The sequence below is a fragment of the Oncorhynchus gorbuscha genome, linkage group LG14 (genome assembly GCF_021184085.1).
Source record: "Oncorhynchus gorbuscha isolate QuinsamMale2020 ecotype Even-year linkage group LG14, OgorEven_v1.0, whole genome shotgun sequence".
NCBI classification, from domain to species: domain Eukaryota; kingdom Metazoa; phylum Chordata; class Actinopteri; order Salmoniformes; family Salmonidae; genus Oncorhynchus; species Oncorhynchus gorbuscha.
Window position 1 is genome coordinate 65,335,759 of NC_060186.1, and position 14,648 is coordinate 65,350,406.

Here is a 14,648-nt window from a genome sequence, read left to right on the forward strand (position 1 = left end):
TGACCAGTTCCATGCAAACGCAGGTGTCATCAAGAACACCGTTAAAAATATACAAGTGTTCTTTTATAAATAATAGCGCCTCTTTATAAAATAAACCAATGGCCATGTTGTTTGTGAGAACTAAACTAAAGACTACTGTGTATTGTTATGCAAAAGGGAGGCTGTCCTACATTCCCAGGGATACAGGCAGTGACAGCAGTGTCTCTATCACATATCAACACAACAACACATACATAATTCATCTACATCACCAAACATGGAATCTCATTTGACTTGATGAAACAATAGTTTTTCTGTGTTATATAAAGGACGTAGTTTCTGACGGTTGGGGAATATGGTAAATGTTTAATAACCATGGTACACACACACTGACACCCACCCACCCACCCACACACACACACACACACACGAGTCAAACCATTTCATGTTTAGTGTGATTTCATCCAAAGGATTACATGATTTTTTGAGATTAAATGTACACTTTAACATGGTATTTTAATGATGCAGAATGTGTCCTGATGTATTAATTAGACAAAGTGCTCAGGGAAAATGAGGACCAAAACAGCAATTGCAAAAAACAAAGAAGAATGCTTGGTTGGTTATCATTGATGGTGAAGGAAATGCCTTCTACATTACACATTCACCAAGTAAGTATCGTTGTACATATTAGTGACATAAAACAAAATACCATAGATTATATATAGTATAAGAGGCAGATTTATTGTCATATTATGGTGTGACATGACTGAAACTACATTTCAAACAATATTCAACCAACAGGTCTGATAGGCTACACACAAAACCGACCCATAGTTAGGGTTGATTGGAAATACAGGGGTGTTACTTCGTCGCATTTTCTCCCCTTGACTGTGACTTGGTTCTGATCCATTACAATTAATGGACTATTACTGCCCATTTTATAAGGGTCCCAGGCTTCCAACATGAACCTCCTCAGTGCATTACCAATAATAGCAGCGCACACCAAGGACGCTAACTGTTAATGGCTCTGGATAAGAGTGCCGGCTAACTAAATTGTAAATATGTACCATGTTGGGTGTAAAACATAAAAACACCTCTACTACTATCATGTTAAACTGATGCTTGTTATTTTCTTTACCCTTTGTGTTTGTCTGTGGTGATTTTGGTTACACAAAAAGGAATCCTCTTAGTCCATTGATTTTCTTGGACATATAACTGTAACAGATTTCTTCCGTTGAAGGAGAGGACCAAAGCGCAGCGTGGTTAGTGTTCATCTTATTTAATAATACTCCAAACTGAACACTTCAAATTACAAAAGCAACAAATGTGAAAACCGAAAACAGTCCTATCTGGTGCATAGACACAAAGACAGAAGACAGCCACCCACAAACTCCAACACAAAACAAGCTACCTAAATATGGTTCCCAATCAGAGACAATGACTAACACCTGCCTCTGATTGAGAACCATATCAGAAATGGACAAACTAGACACACAACATAGAATGCCCACCCAGCTCACGTCCTGACCAACACTAAAACAAGGAAAACACAAAAGAACTATGGTCAGAACGCGACAGTACACCCCCCCCCCCCCCAAGGTGCGGACTCTGACCACAGGTTTAGGGGAGGGTCTGGGTGGGCATCTGTCCGCGGTGGCAGCTCTGGCGCTGGACGTGGACCTCACTCCACCATTGTCTTTGTCCACCTCCTTAGCGTCCTTTGAGTGGTGATTCTCGCCGCCGACCTTGGCCTAGGAACCCTAACAAAGGGCCCCACTGGACTGAGGAGGGTCTCTGGACTGAGGGGTGCCTCATGACTGAGGAAACTCCTCCGGACTGAGGGACAGCTCTGGACTGAGGGGCAGCTCATGACTGAGGGGCAGCTCATGACTGAGAGGTAGCTCATGACTGAGAGGTAGCTCATGACTGAGAGGTAGCTCATGACTGAGAGATAGCTCAGGCTGGTTGACGGCTCTGGCAGCTTCTGGCCGACTGACGGCTCTGGCGGATCCTGACCGACTGACGGCTCTGGCGGATCCTGGCCGACTGGCGGCTCTGGCGGATCCTGGCGGACACTGGCGGCTCTGGCGGATCCTGGCGGACTGGCGGCTCTGGCGGATCCTGGCGGACTGGCGGCTCTGGCGGATCCTGGCGGACTGGCGGCTCTGGCGGATCCTGGCGGACTGGCGGCTCTGGCGGATCCTGGCGGACTGGCGGCTCTGGCGGATCCTGGCCGGCTAGCGGCTCTGGCGGATCCTGGCCGGCTAGCGGCTCTGGCGGATCCTGGCCGACTGGTGGCTCTGGCGGATCCTGGCCGACTGGCGGCCCTGGCGGCTCCTTGCAAACTGGCGGCTCCTTGCAGACTGGCGACTCCTTGCAGACTGGCGACTCCTTGCAGACTGGCGACTCCTTGCAGACTGGCGACTCTAGCAGCTCTGGACAGGCGGGAGACTCTAGCAGCTCTGGACAGGCGGGAGACTCTAGCAGCTCTGGACAGGCGGGAGACTCTAGCAGCTCTGGACAGGCGGGAGACTCTAGCAGCTCTGGACAGGCGGGAGACTCTAGCAGCTCTGGACAGGCGGGAGACTCTAGCAGCTCTGGACAGGCGGGAGACTCTAGCAGCTCTGGACAGACGGGAGACTCTAGCAGCTCTGGACAGGCGGGAGACTCTAGCAGCTCTGGACAGGCGGGAGACTCTAGCAGCTCTGGACAGGCGGGAGACTCTAGCAGCTCTGGACAGGCGGGAGACTCTAGCAGCTCTGGACAGATGGGAGACTCTGGCAGCGCTGGAGAGGAGGAAGGCTCTGGCAGTGCTGGACAGGCGGGAGCACCTGTAGGGCTGCCACCGGAGGGCTGGTGCGTGGAGGTGGCACTGGATAGACCGGACCGTGCAGGCGCACTGGAGCTCTTTAACACAGAGCCTGCCCAACATTACCTGGTTGAATGCTCCTGGTCGCCCTGCCAGTGCAGCGAGGTGGAATAGCCTGCACTGGGCTGTGCAGGCAAACCGGGGACACCACGCGTAAGGCTGGTGCCATGTACGCCGGCCCAAGAAGACGCACTGGAAACCAATACGTAGAGCCGGCTTCATGGCACCTGGCTCGATGCCCACTCTAGCCCGGCCAATACGAGGAGCTGGTATGTACCGCACCGGGCTATGTACCCGCACTGGGGACACCGTGTGCTCCACAGCATAACACGGTGCCTGCGCGGTCTCTCTCGCCCTCCGGTAAGCACAGGAAGTTGGCGCAGGTCTCCTACCTGGCTTCGCCACACTTCCTGTGTGCCTCCCCCCAACATTTTTGGGGCTGACTCTCTGGCTTCCATCCGTGCCGCCGTGCTGCCTCCTCATACCAGTGCCTCTCTGCCTTCAATGCCTCCAGCTCTTCTTTGGGGCGACGATATTCTCCTGGCTGTACCCAGGGTCCTTTTCTGTCCAACTTGTCCTCCTATGTCCATTCCTCCTTGCGCTGCTCCTGCTGCCGCTGTCTGTCACCACGCTGCTTGGTCCCGTTGTGGTGGGTGGTTCTGTAACAGTTTTCTTCCCTTGAAGGAAAGGACCAAAGCGCAGCGTGGTTAGTGTTCATCTTATTTAATAATACTCCAAACTGAACACTTCAAATGACAAAAACAACAAATATGAAAACCGAAAACAGTCCTATCTGGTGCATAGACACAAAGACAGAAGACAACCACCCACAAACCCCAACACAAAACAAGCTACCTAAATATGGTTCCCAATCAGAGACAATGACTAACACATGCCTCTGATTGAGAACACTATCAGGCCATACATAGAAACGGACAAACCAGACACACAAAATAGAATGTCCACCCAGCTCACATCCTGACCAACACTAAAACAAGGAAAACACAAAAGAACTATGGTCAGAACGTAACAATAATATCATGTATACTCTTTCAATTCTTAGAAAACTATGGTTTATATCATATTCTGTACATACATTTCGCCAATAATTATTCATTTTATATACATATAAGTAAATAGTGTATAAGTATAGAGAATTCTGACTGTAAATTGGAATGACTTTAGTTTAGGATTTGGTCTGTGTGGCGTTTTGAACCATATCGATGGGGTTACACATGTGAGCCAAATATATCAACACCGTCTTCTTTATTCCAGAGATAAAGACACAAAGCTTATTACAGGTTTTTAACGTTCGGGCATCTGTAAAAAAAACAAAAAAACATTTGAGTATCAGAATGGCTTTCGGGTGATGTTAATGGCTAGTTATTGTTCGTCATGCAGTTTCCATTTAGCTTGGAGACCTTTCAACTTGGATTATATAGACAGACTACACAACAACCAGCCAATAAAACACTCCAGTCTTTATACCAACGCACCATTAGCATGAAAAAACACAAATCTCCTTAAGAGCAAAATGGAGATGCTCTAATAACAGATTACATACATCTAATGGCACAATTTGAATTAGTTCATAAGCTTGTTGTGAGGCTAAAAGCATTTGGAACGGAATCTGAAAAGGCTGATAGACTGGTGGTGTGTTGTCAGGCACACTGTCCCTAGAAGGGTGCACAGAACATCTCTATATGGTCTCTGGGACATATGATGGAGACTCATTGGCCCACGCTCAGGTGTTTGACTCTGATGATGTCAGTGAATATCCAACAGGCTCTCACCTGACCCAGTTAAGAGTTTGTTTTTAAAGGAACCCTATTCAAAGCTATGTCTCAAAAGGCACCTTATAGAGTGGGCTGGGTTTTTAAAGGAACCCTATTCAAAGCTATGTCTCAAAAGGCACCTTATAGAGTGGGCTGGGTTTTTAAAGGAACCCTATTCAAAGCTATGTCTCAAAAGGCACCTTATTTAAAGAGTGGGCTATATAAGGAATAACAAGCTATTTGGTGCCCAGACTGAGAGAAAGAGACAGGAAGAGATGGAAAGGGAGAGAATAGAAAACAGTTTCATTGTTCACACAGCAGTTTATTTGTTCAAACAACTACAATTAGTCCTGAGGGACAGTGACTAAAGTCTGAAGTCTCTTTACTTTAACTTGTGTTTGTTATCATCCTGGGTCGGATTTATGGTAGATCAGTGTCTAGGGGAAACAGACTCTGCTTTAATTGGGGCGGTAGCATAGCCTAGTGGTTAGAGCGTTGGACTAGTAACCGGAAGGTTGCGATTTCAAACCCCCGAGCTGTTCCCAGGCCGTCATTGAAAATAAGAATATGTTCTTAACTGACTTGCCTGGTTAAATAAAGGTAAAAAATAAATTAAAAAAATAATTTTAAAAAATCATTCTCCAGAGTAAGGGTTAGGGTTAGAGATCAAAGGTCAGAGGGCCATCCCAGCTGTCAGCTGCCAGTCGTCTCCTGCCATCAGCTAACTACTGTAAGACTGGATCAGGCAGAGCACGGACATGGGATATCATCCACACCAGCACTGTAATGTCCCCCATCAACTAGATGTGGTACAATCAACCTCTGTTTACATGGCATCCATCTCTATGAGGGACAACTGGGACCCTCTCACCCTGAGTCCGTAAAGGGACACAAAGGAATGGCTCATTTCAAACCTAGTTGCTCACACTAATGACCTGTACACAATCTCTCATCTGAATATAGACTCTAGAACAATGTGTCTAGAACACCCTACTAGAACACTATTCATGGGTTGCACGTTTTGTCACAATATTGTTTTGAACATTGGACTGATGCCCAACTGAGCATTCTACTCAATGCATTGTCATTGAGCGCTGATGAAGATTTCATCAAAAGTGCACTACATTGGCTTGGAAATACAATGCAATTTCAAAAGGAGGCAAATAATTAGTAGGTAAACGTTTTGTCATCATTTTGGTGTCGCCAAATTTACTTTAGATGCAGTATACATTTAGCTAGCTAGCTAACATTGAGGGGAGACCACCAGATTTAGCTAGCTAATGTTATCATTGCTAGCTATTTTTTACTAACTTTTCTAGGTAATGACAACATTGACATCTGTCTAAAGTAGGAATTTGACAACATGATAATGATGGCAAAGTTATTTCCTACCAAATAGTTGCCTACTTTAGCAACGTAATCGTATTTCCAGGACACATAGTGTAATTTAGAATAAACAGTCATTAGTCTCAGTCCAGAATGACTGGGCTTATCACGACTTTTGGGCACCACTATGGCGCCGATGGCAGAGGGTGGCTTGAGAACATTTATGATATAGGCTGTATTAATTAAGACACCTGGATAATGTAGGCTGTATGAAGACACCTGACCAGTCTGGATGATATAGGCTGTATGAAGACACTTGACCAGTCTGGATGATATAGGCTGTATGAAGACACCTGACCAGTCTGGATGATATACTGTAGGCTGTATGAAGACACCTGACCAGTCTGGATGATATACTGTAGGCTGTATGAAGACTCCTGACCGGTCTGGATGATATAGGCTGTATGAAGACACCTGACCAGTCTGGATGATATACTGTAGGCTGTATGAAGACACCTGACCAGTCTGGATGATATACTGTAGGCTGTATGAAGACACCTGACCGGTCTGGATGATATACTGTAGGCTGTATGAAGACACCTGACCAGTCTGGATGATATACTGTAGGCTGTATGAAGACACCTGACCAGTCTGGATGATATACTGTAGGCTGTATGAAGACACCTGACCAGTCTGGATGATATAGGCTGTATGAAGACACCTGACCAGTCTGGATGATATACTGTAGGCTGTATGAAGACATCTGACCAGTCTGGATGATATACTGTAGGCTGTATGAAGACACCTGACCAGTCTGGATGATATAGGCTGTATGAAGACACCTGACCAGTCTGGATGATATACTGTAGGCTGTATGAAGACACCTGACCAGTCTGGATGATATACTGTAGGTAGTATTATGACACCTGACCAGTCTGGATGATATACTGTAGGCTGTATGAAGACACCTGACCAGTCTGGATGATATAGGCTGTATGAAGACACCTGACCAGTCTGGATGATATAGGCTGTATGAAGACACCTGACCAGTCTGGATGATATAGGCTGTATGAAGACACCTGACCAGTCTGGATGATATACTGTAGGTAGTATTATGACACCTGACCAGTCTGGATGATATAGGCTGTATTATGACACCTGACCAGTCTGGATGATATACTGTAGGCTGTATGAAGACACCTGACCAGTCTGGATGATATAGGCTGTATGAAGACACCTGACCAGTCTGGATGATATACTGTAGGCTGTATGAAGACACCTGACCAGTCTGGATGATATAGGCTGTATGAAGACACCTGACCAGTCTGGATGATATACTGTAGGCTGTATGAAGACACCTGACCAGTCTGGATGATATAGGCTGTATGAAGACACCTGACCAGTCTGGATGATATACTGTAGGCTGTATGAAGACATCTGACCAGTCTGGATGATATAGGATGTATGAAGTACCAGATGGCGAGGTGGTCGAGGAGGATGCTAGTTATTTGACAGATGCCCTCCCTACCTCCCCCACCCTGCCCTGAGTCATGTGCCTGGCCCACCTGTTTAGGCCAGCAGATAGGCCCTGAAAGCGTGCATGGCTGTGTGGATACACGCAAGGAGAGGTGGAAGGGGAGCTGGGGTATATCAATTCTGGCACGTGCGAGTCTTTGGAATAGAGTGTATATCTATTTATGTGTGTGTGTGTTTGTATGAATGTGTGTTTTTTGTGTGTCCAGTCCCTCTCTCAAGGCTCGGACACAAAGTGGAGCATTTGTGTGTGTGCGTGTATGTGTTTGTGTGTGTTTGTGTTTGTGTGTGCGTAGGTGTGTTTGTGCGTGTGTATGTATGTGTTTGTTTGTCTGTGTGTCTGTGTGTGTGTGTGTGTGTGTGTGTGTGTGTGTGTGTGTGTGTGTGTGTGTGTGTGTGTGTGTGTGTGTGTGTGTGTGTGTGTGTGTGTGTGTGTGTGTGTGTGTGTGTGTGTGTGTGTGTGTGTGTGTGTGTGTGGTGTGTGTGTGTACGTGTGTTAGGCGAGGCAGGAGGAGTGTGCCTTCTCTGCCCCCCCACGGACACCACACGCCTGGCCACCTGCTCGTGGATTAGGGAGCATGCGGATTACACACGTCACAATGGAGACACACTAACACAAATTCACCAAACACCACCCGCACAACAAAGGATACACAGCATCGCCTGTCAACATGACCCCACAACAACTATAGCTTTTGCATTTTCATTAGTTTTAAATAAGGAGACATTTCATTGGTCTATTGTATTGAACTGGAGAGAGGATGATCAAATCCATAGCATATAGTGCCAATGTTTGACATTCGATACTGTATGCATGTGTTGACCCAATGTCTTTATGTAAGGATAGTTGATTATATGCAATATTATGATGGTGTAAATATTTACAGTTCATAGTAACCATGTGAGATGTGCTTAACAAGAGTGTGAAGGTTTTCTATGTATTGTGTTTGTGTATTCCTGTGTTTCACTTGTGTCGTGTTTATCCTATACAATCTGGTGTGTTATCTGGGAAAGAGTGGGATCGTGTTTGTGGGAGTGTGCTGTTGTTCCAGGGAGTGTGTTTTCCACGCAAGGAGGGACGAGATGACGCACTATGACCCACTACAGCCCCACTGGCCTAGTTTAACCAACAACAACACTGTGATGTCACCATCCTAGATCCAGCAAGCTGGCACGACCCGGGAAAAGAGGGTCAAGTGAAGACAAAAACACAACAACAATAATCCACAAGACAACAACATACAGTAAGCAACAATGACCATTCAAAACAACACCTTTGAATTGCCATGTACGTCCTTCCATACAAAGCCCTTGTTATGGACAATGAGTAGGCCTAGCTAGCCTACTGGGACATGGGGAGATTCTTTTGTGACCAAATTTGGTTTTGTTTTGTTATTTTCTTTGTTTGGATGGTTACAGGTACATTATTTGTTTCAGATTGTAATATGTTTATGTACCTGTAGGCTGCCACTCAAATGAAAGAAAACAGTAAGAAATACATACAGAGTTTAATAATAAATAATAAAACCAGGAGGATAAAAAAAAGAAGTGGACCTCCACCCTCGAATCCCATCCCATTCCATCAAGCCTAACCAACCAACATGTGTCCATCCACATTTTTCTATATTACAAAAGGCCACCTTTCAGATCACATGGCATTATTGTGAAATATTGGACTATGGGCATGCCATTTTGATTCCCAATTACATTGTTTTTCAAATTTGTGTCAAACAGAAATTGCGGGAGCAATTTATTTAAATGTTTTATTTAATCTTTATTTAACTAGGCAAGGCCATATACAGTGAATTCGGAAAGTACTCAGAACCCTTCACCTTTTCCATATTTTTTAAAGTTACAAAAATGTATTAAATGTATGTTTTTCCTCATAAATCTACGCACAATACACCATAATGACAAAGCGAAAACAGTTTTTTAGAAATGTTTGTGAATGTAATAAAAATAAAAACAGACATATCTTATTTACATAAGTATTTAGACCCTTTGCTATGAGACTCGAAATTGAGCTCAGGTGCATCCTGTTTCCATTGATCATCCTTGAGCTGTTTCTACAACTTGATTGGAGTCCACCGGTGGTCAATTCAATTGATTGGACAAGATTTGGAAAGGCACACACCTGTCTATATAAGGTCCCACAGTTGACAGTGCATGTCAGAGCAAAAATCAAGGAATTGGAATTCAAAGGAATTGTCCGTAGAGCTTCGAGACAGGATTATGTTGAGGCACAGATCTGGGGAAGGGTACCAAAAATGTTTTGCAGTATTGAAGGTCCCCAAGAACACAGTGGCCTCCATCACTCTTAAATGGAAGAAGTTTGGAACCACCAAGACTCTTCCTAGAGTTGGCCGCCCGGCCAAACTGAGCAATCGGGGGAGAAGGGCATTGGTCAAGGAGGTGACCAAGAACCTGATGGTCACTGACAGAGCTCCAGAGTTCCTCTGTGGAGATGGGAGAACTTTCCAGAAAGACAACCATCTCTGCAGGACTTTATGGTAGAGTGGCCAGACTGTGGGAATGTTTTTCAGTTGCAGGGCATGGAAGATCAGTTAGAATCGGAGGAAAGATGAACGGAGCAAAGTACAGAGAGCTCCTTGATGAAAACCTGCTCTAGAGCGCCCAGGACCTCAGACTGGGGTGAAGGTTCACCTTCCAACAGGACAACGACCCTAAACACACAGTCAAGACAATGCAGGAGTGGCTTCGGGACAAGTCTCTGAATGTCTTTGAGTGGCCCAGACAGAGCCCGGACTTGAATCAGATCGAACATCTCTGGAGGGACCTGAAAATAGCTGTGCAGCGACCGCCCCCATCAAACCTGACAGATCTTGAGAGGATCTGCAGAGAAGAATTGGAGAAACTCCCCAAATACAGGTGCCAAGTTTGTAGCGTCATACCCAAGAAGACTTGAGGTTGTAAACATTCTGAATACTTATGTAAATGTGATATTTTTATTTTATGTTTTTAATACAGTTTTAAAAAATTCAAAAAAGCTGTTGCTTTGTCATTATGGTGTATTGTGTATTGATTGATGAGGGGAAACAATTATTAATCTGTTTTAGAAGAACGCTGTAACGTAACAAAATGTGGACAAAGTCAAGGGGTCTGAAAACTTCCCAAATACCTTGCCATATACATTTTGAAACTGCACTATGGATTTTATCCCAATAGCCAGAAGGGGGAGACAAGTGAAGCATTGACCTACCAAAATTCAGCCGTGGCAATGTATTCATTTTGACAGTAGATATTTGGCCGGCGAAAGCAAGTGGGACATTAGCCCATCTATTGAGGTCAAATTGAATTGATCTGAGCTTTCTGTTAAAGCTTCTGACAATGGTTTTATCAAAGGAAATATATATATTTTAAATGGGAAACGATTGGGATTCCATAAGTAAAGATGGAGTCCTCCATCGGGGTCTTGAGGCAGTAGGGAGGATTTGGTTAGATTTATTTTATAACTTGAGATAGAGCTGAATTTGTCTATGATCTTAAAAGCTTTTAGGAGGGATTGAGATACATTGTCTAGATAAAGTATAATATCATGAGGTGACGTGATCTGTAGAATTGAGAGATATTGGCGTAATTGGGCCTCGGTCAGGGGCGTAAGACACAATAAAAATAGAAGAGGTGAGATGGAATCACCTTGCCTGCTACTTCTAGTTATTCTGTACGGAACAGAGCATGCATTTACTGCTATTGCTATGGCTGAGGTATTGGTATATAGTATTTTAATCATATTAATGAAATCGGAGCTATGTCCAATATGTTCCAAAACTGACCAAAGATATGAACATTTTAGTCTACCAAAAGCTTTTTCTGCATCGAAATGTAGAACTACCCAAGGAGCTTTAGTTTCTGATGAAGCATCTAAGATATGTAACAGATGACGGAGATCATCTGAAGATAATCGTCTTTTAACAAACCTGCTTTGGTCCAGATGTACCAATTTGGGTATATTTTGAGACTGGGTGTCAGAATTTTAGAAAATAGTTTATTATCTGTGTTTATCAACGACAGAGGGCGATAGCGAGAGCAATGCAGTTGCATTGTTTTTAATAAAACCTTTAATGGCCCCCATGTCACGCCCTGACCTTAGTTATCTTTGTTTTCTTTATTATTTTGGTCAGGTCAGGGTGTGAATAGGGTGGGTATGTTAGTTTTTATATTGTCTCGTTTTTTTTGTATATCTAGGGTTTTTTGTAAGTCTAGGTCTATGGTGGCCTGAATTGGTTCCCAATCAGATGCAGCTGTCTTTCGTTGTCTCTGATTGGGGACCATATTTAGGTAGCCATTTTCCATAGGGTATTTGTGGGTTCTTGTTCTGTTTAGTTGCCTATCTGCACTACTCATATTAGCTTCACGGTTGGTTTTTGTTAGTTTGTTTAGTGTTCTTTCTTCATTAAATGAAGAATGTATGCATATCACGCTGCGCCTTGGTCTCCTCATTACAACGAATGTGATACCCCATCAAATCTGATGATCATCAAATACATTTTTGTTAGTCAATATGGATTCATTCAATTCAGTTTCAAATTATTCAGAGAAAGTAGAATTTTGTAGCAAGGAAATATTAAAGCGCCACCTTGAGGTTCTTTTAGGATGTTCAGAAAATTGTATCTGGCAATAATACACATGATGATCAGATATGCTCATATGTCAAATGTATATTTTCTTGATTATTGAAGAAAATAAAGGAGTAGGTAATAGCACAAAATCGATTAGGGATATTTTTTTGTGCCTATTTGAATACTACAGTAATGTCCACAAAAACACCAGTAAATACTACAGTATATTACATCTGCAAAAACACTACAGTAATTTCTATAGTATTTACTACAGATTTTTATATACTATAGTAATCTGTAAATATACTACATACTAATATACTACAGAGTATACTACAGTCATGTCTGAAAAACTACAGTAAATACTACAGTATTCATTGTAATGTTTTGGTGAACTTTAGTCTCTCAAAAGCACTACAGTGAATACTACAGTAATGTCTGCAATAGTATTTAACCATAGTATGTCACGCCCTGATCAGTTTCATCTGTCCTTGTGCTTATCTCCACCCCCTCCAGGTGTCGCTCATCATCCCCGGGGGATTTATACCTGTGTTTTCTGTCTCTCTGTGCCAGTTCGTCTTGTTTGCCACGTCAACCAGCATTTACCTCCTAGCTCTTATTTTTCCCAGTCTCTGTTTTTCATAGTCCTCCTGGTTTTGACCCTTGCCTGTCCTGACACCAAACCCACCCGCCTGCCTGACCTTTCTTCCTGCCCTTACCTCGAGCCTGCCTAATGCCTTGTACTGTTTGGACTCTGACCTGGTTACTGAACCCCTGCCTGTCCTGACATCGAGAACGCCCTGTACTGTTTGGACTCTGACCTGGTTCATGAACTCTCGCCTGTACCCGACCTGCTTTTTGCCTACCCTTTGTGTTATAATAAATAACGGAGCTCAACCATCTGCCTCCTGTGTCTGCATATGGGTCTCGTCTTGTGCCCTTACATAGTATCCTATATTATTTTTTCATATGGGGAGGAGGGAGGAGAGGAAATGTGGAAACAAATGTGCTTGTATGAAATGAGACTCTTCACTCATGTGTCATCAAGCAAATTATGTTTACAGGGTTGCAATCCCAAATGAGTAAAAATACATTTTGATAGTTGTGCTAGACATTTTATAGATAAAAGGATAAGTAGCATATTGTTTAATGCATGCTTTTCTCCTCCGAGTAAACAACAGCTGCTTCAAAGGAGGTGTGGCAGATATCAAAAATATTTGGCGGGTAGAGGCTATCGAGGAGGCGAGGACACTCCTCCTGCTAACTAATTGACACTCTCTTTGACCACCTGATCACTTATCAGTTTCCGGGTCACGGAGGAGAGATAACGGAGTACGAACAAGTCGAGGAGAGGACGGTATTTTGCCCAAATGTAAATCTCACATAGTGTCCCTCATGCTCCACTATCATGTAATGACAAGGGTCCTCCCAAGTCCCCAAGCCCATCCAGGGTCTCCTCCAAGGTTCTCTTTGTGGATATGAGAGGTCTTGAGAACAGAGATGACAGGAAGGCAGTGAACCAGGTGGTTCTTCACTTGGTAGACAGACATCATTTGTTAATATGTTAGTGTTGGGGGTGGAAGATTAATTTAGCTCTGGTCCAGGGTCAGTTAATGGTTAAATAATGTTGCGTTTACGGTAGAGAAACTTATCCTAGAGCAGCACTTATTACATGGATGTCAATCTTTTGTCCTCATACTGAACCCACCATTATGGTCCATCAGAGTGCCACCAATAGGTTTGAGGATGTAGTGCATGGAAAGGAATTGACATAAGAGGTGACAAGTACAGTACAGTAGTTTAGTGATTTTCTTAGAAATGGAGAAGGGGCATTCTTTATAGTGATGTCACACATTTCTATCCTACTAATTAGATGAGGAATCTCACTCAGTAGTGATTTGGGGGAGTGTGTGAGAGAGGGGAGATTTGCGCAATTGGAGGTAACTCTACTGCCCCTGCCACCCCTAGCCACCTCCTCCAGGGTTTATTTTGTTGATGACATGGTATTGACTCTGTTAATTGGTGGCACACTGACACGATGTTGTCCTCCAGGAGGGCCTACTTCTATCAGTCTCACGTCGCTGTGGAATAAACTCTAAAATTTCCCCACAGCGACCTGAGAGACTGATCAACACCCAAAGGAAGCATTTGGTTGGAGTCATTGCAACTAAAGGTGGCACAACCAGTTAGAGTGTAAGGGGGCAATTCATTTTCTCTGCATATTTTTTTATAGCGAATGTTATCAACCAAAATCTAATATTAGATAAAGGGAACCTGAGAAAACAAATAACACAACAATTACATACTTATTTAATTTATTTCCTAAAGAATATTATGCAACACCCAATGCCCCTGTGTGAAAAAGGCAAGTACTTTTTCACAGCACTATATGTCAGCTAATGTGGCACAAAATGACCCTCCTGAGGTGTTGAGAGGAGCTCCACCTTGACCAGGAGAAATGTCCACTCTGGCAACCTGAATAATTTGTATAATCTGGCAACCAGGAACATTCCCCTTGTAGCCCATCTGCCTCTGAAAGCAGACAGAAATATCATTGTTAGAAACGCCTGTGGCCGTCCATGGCCA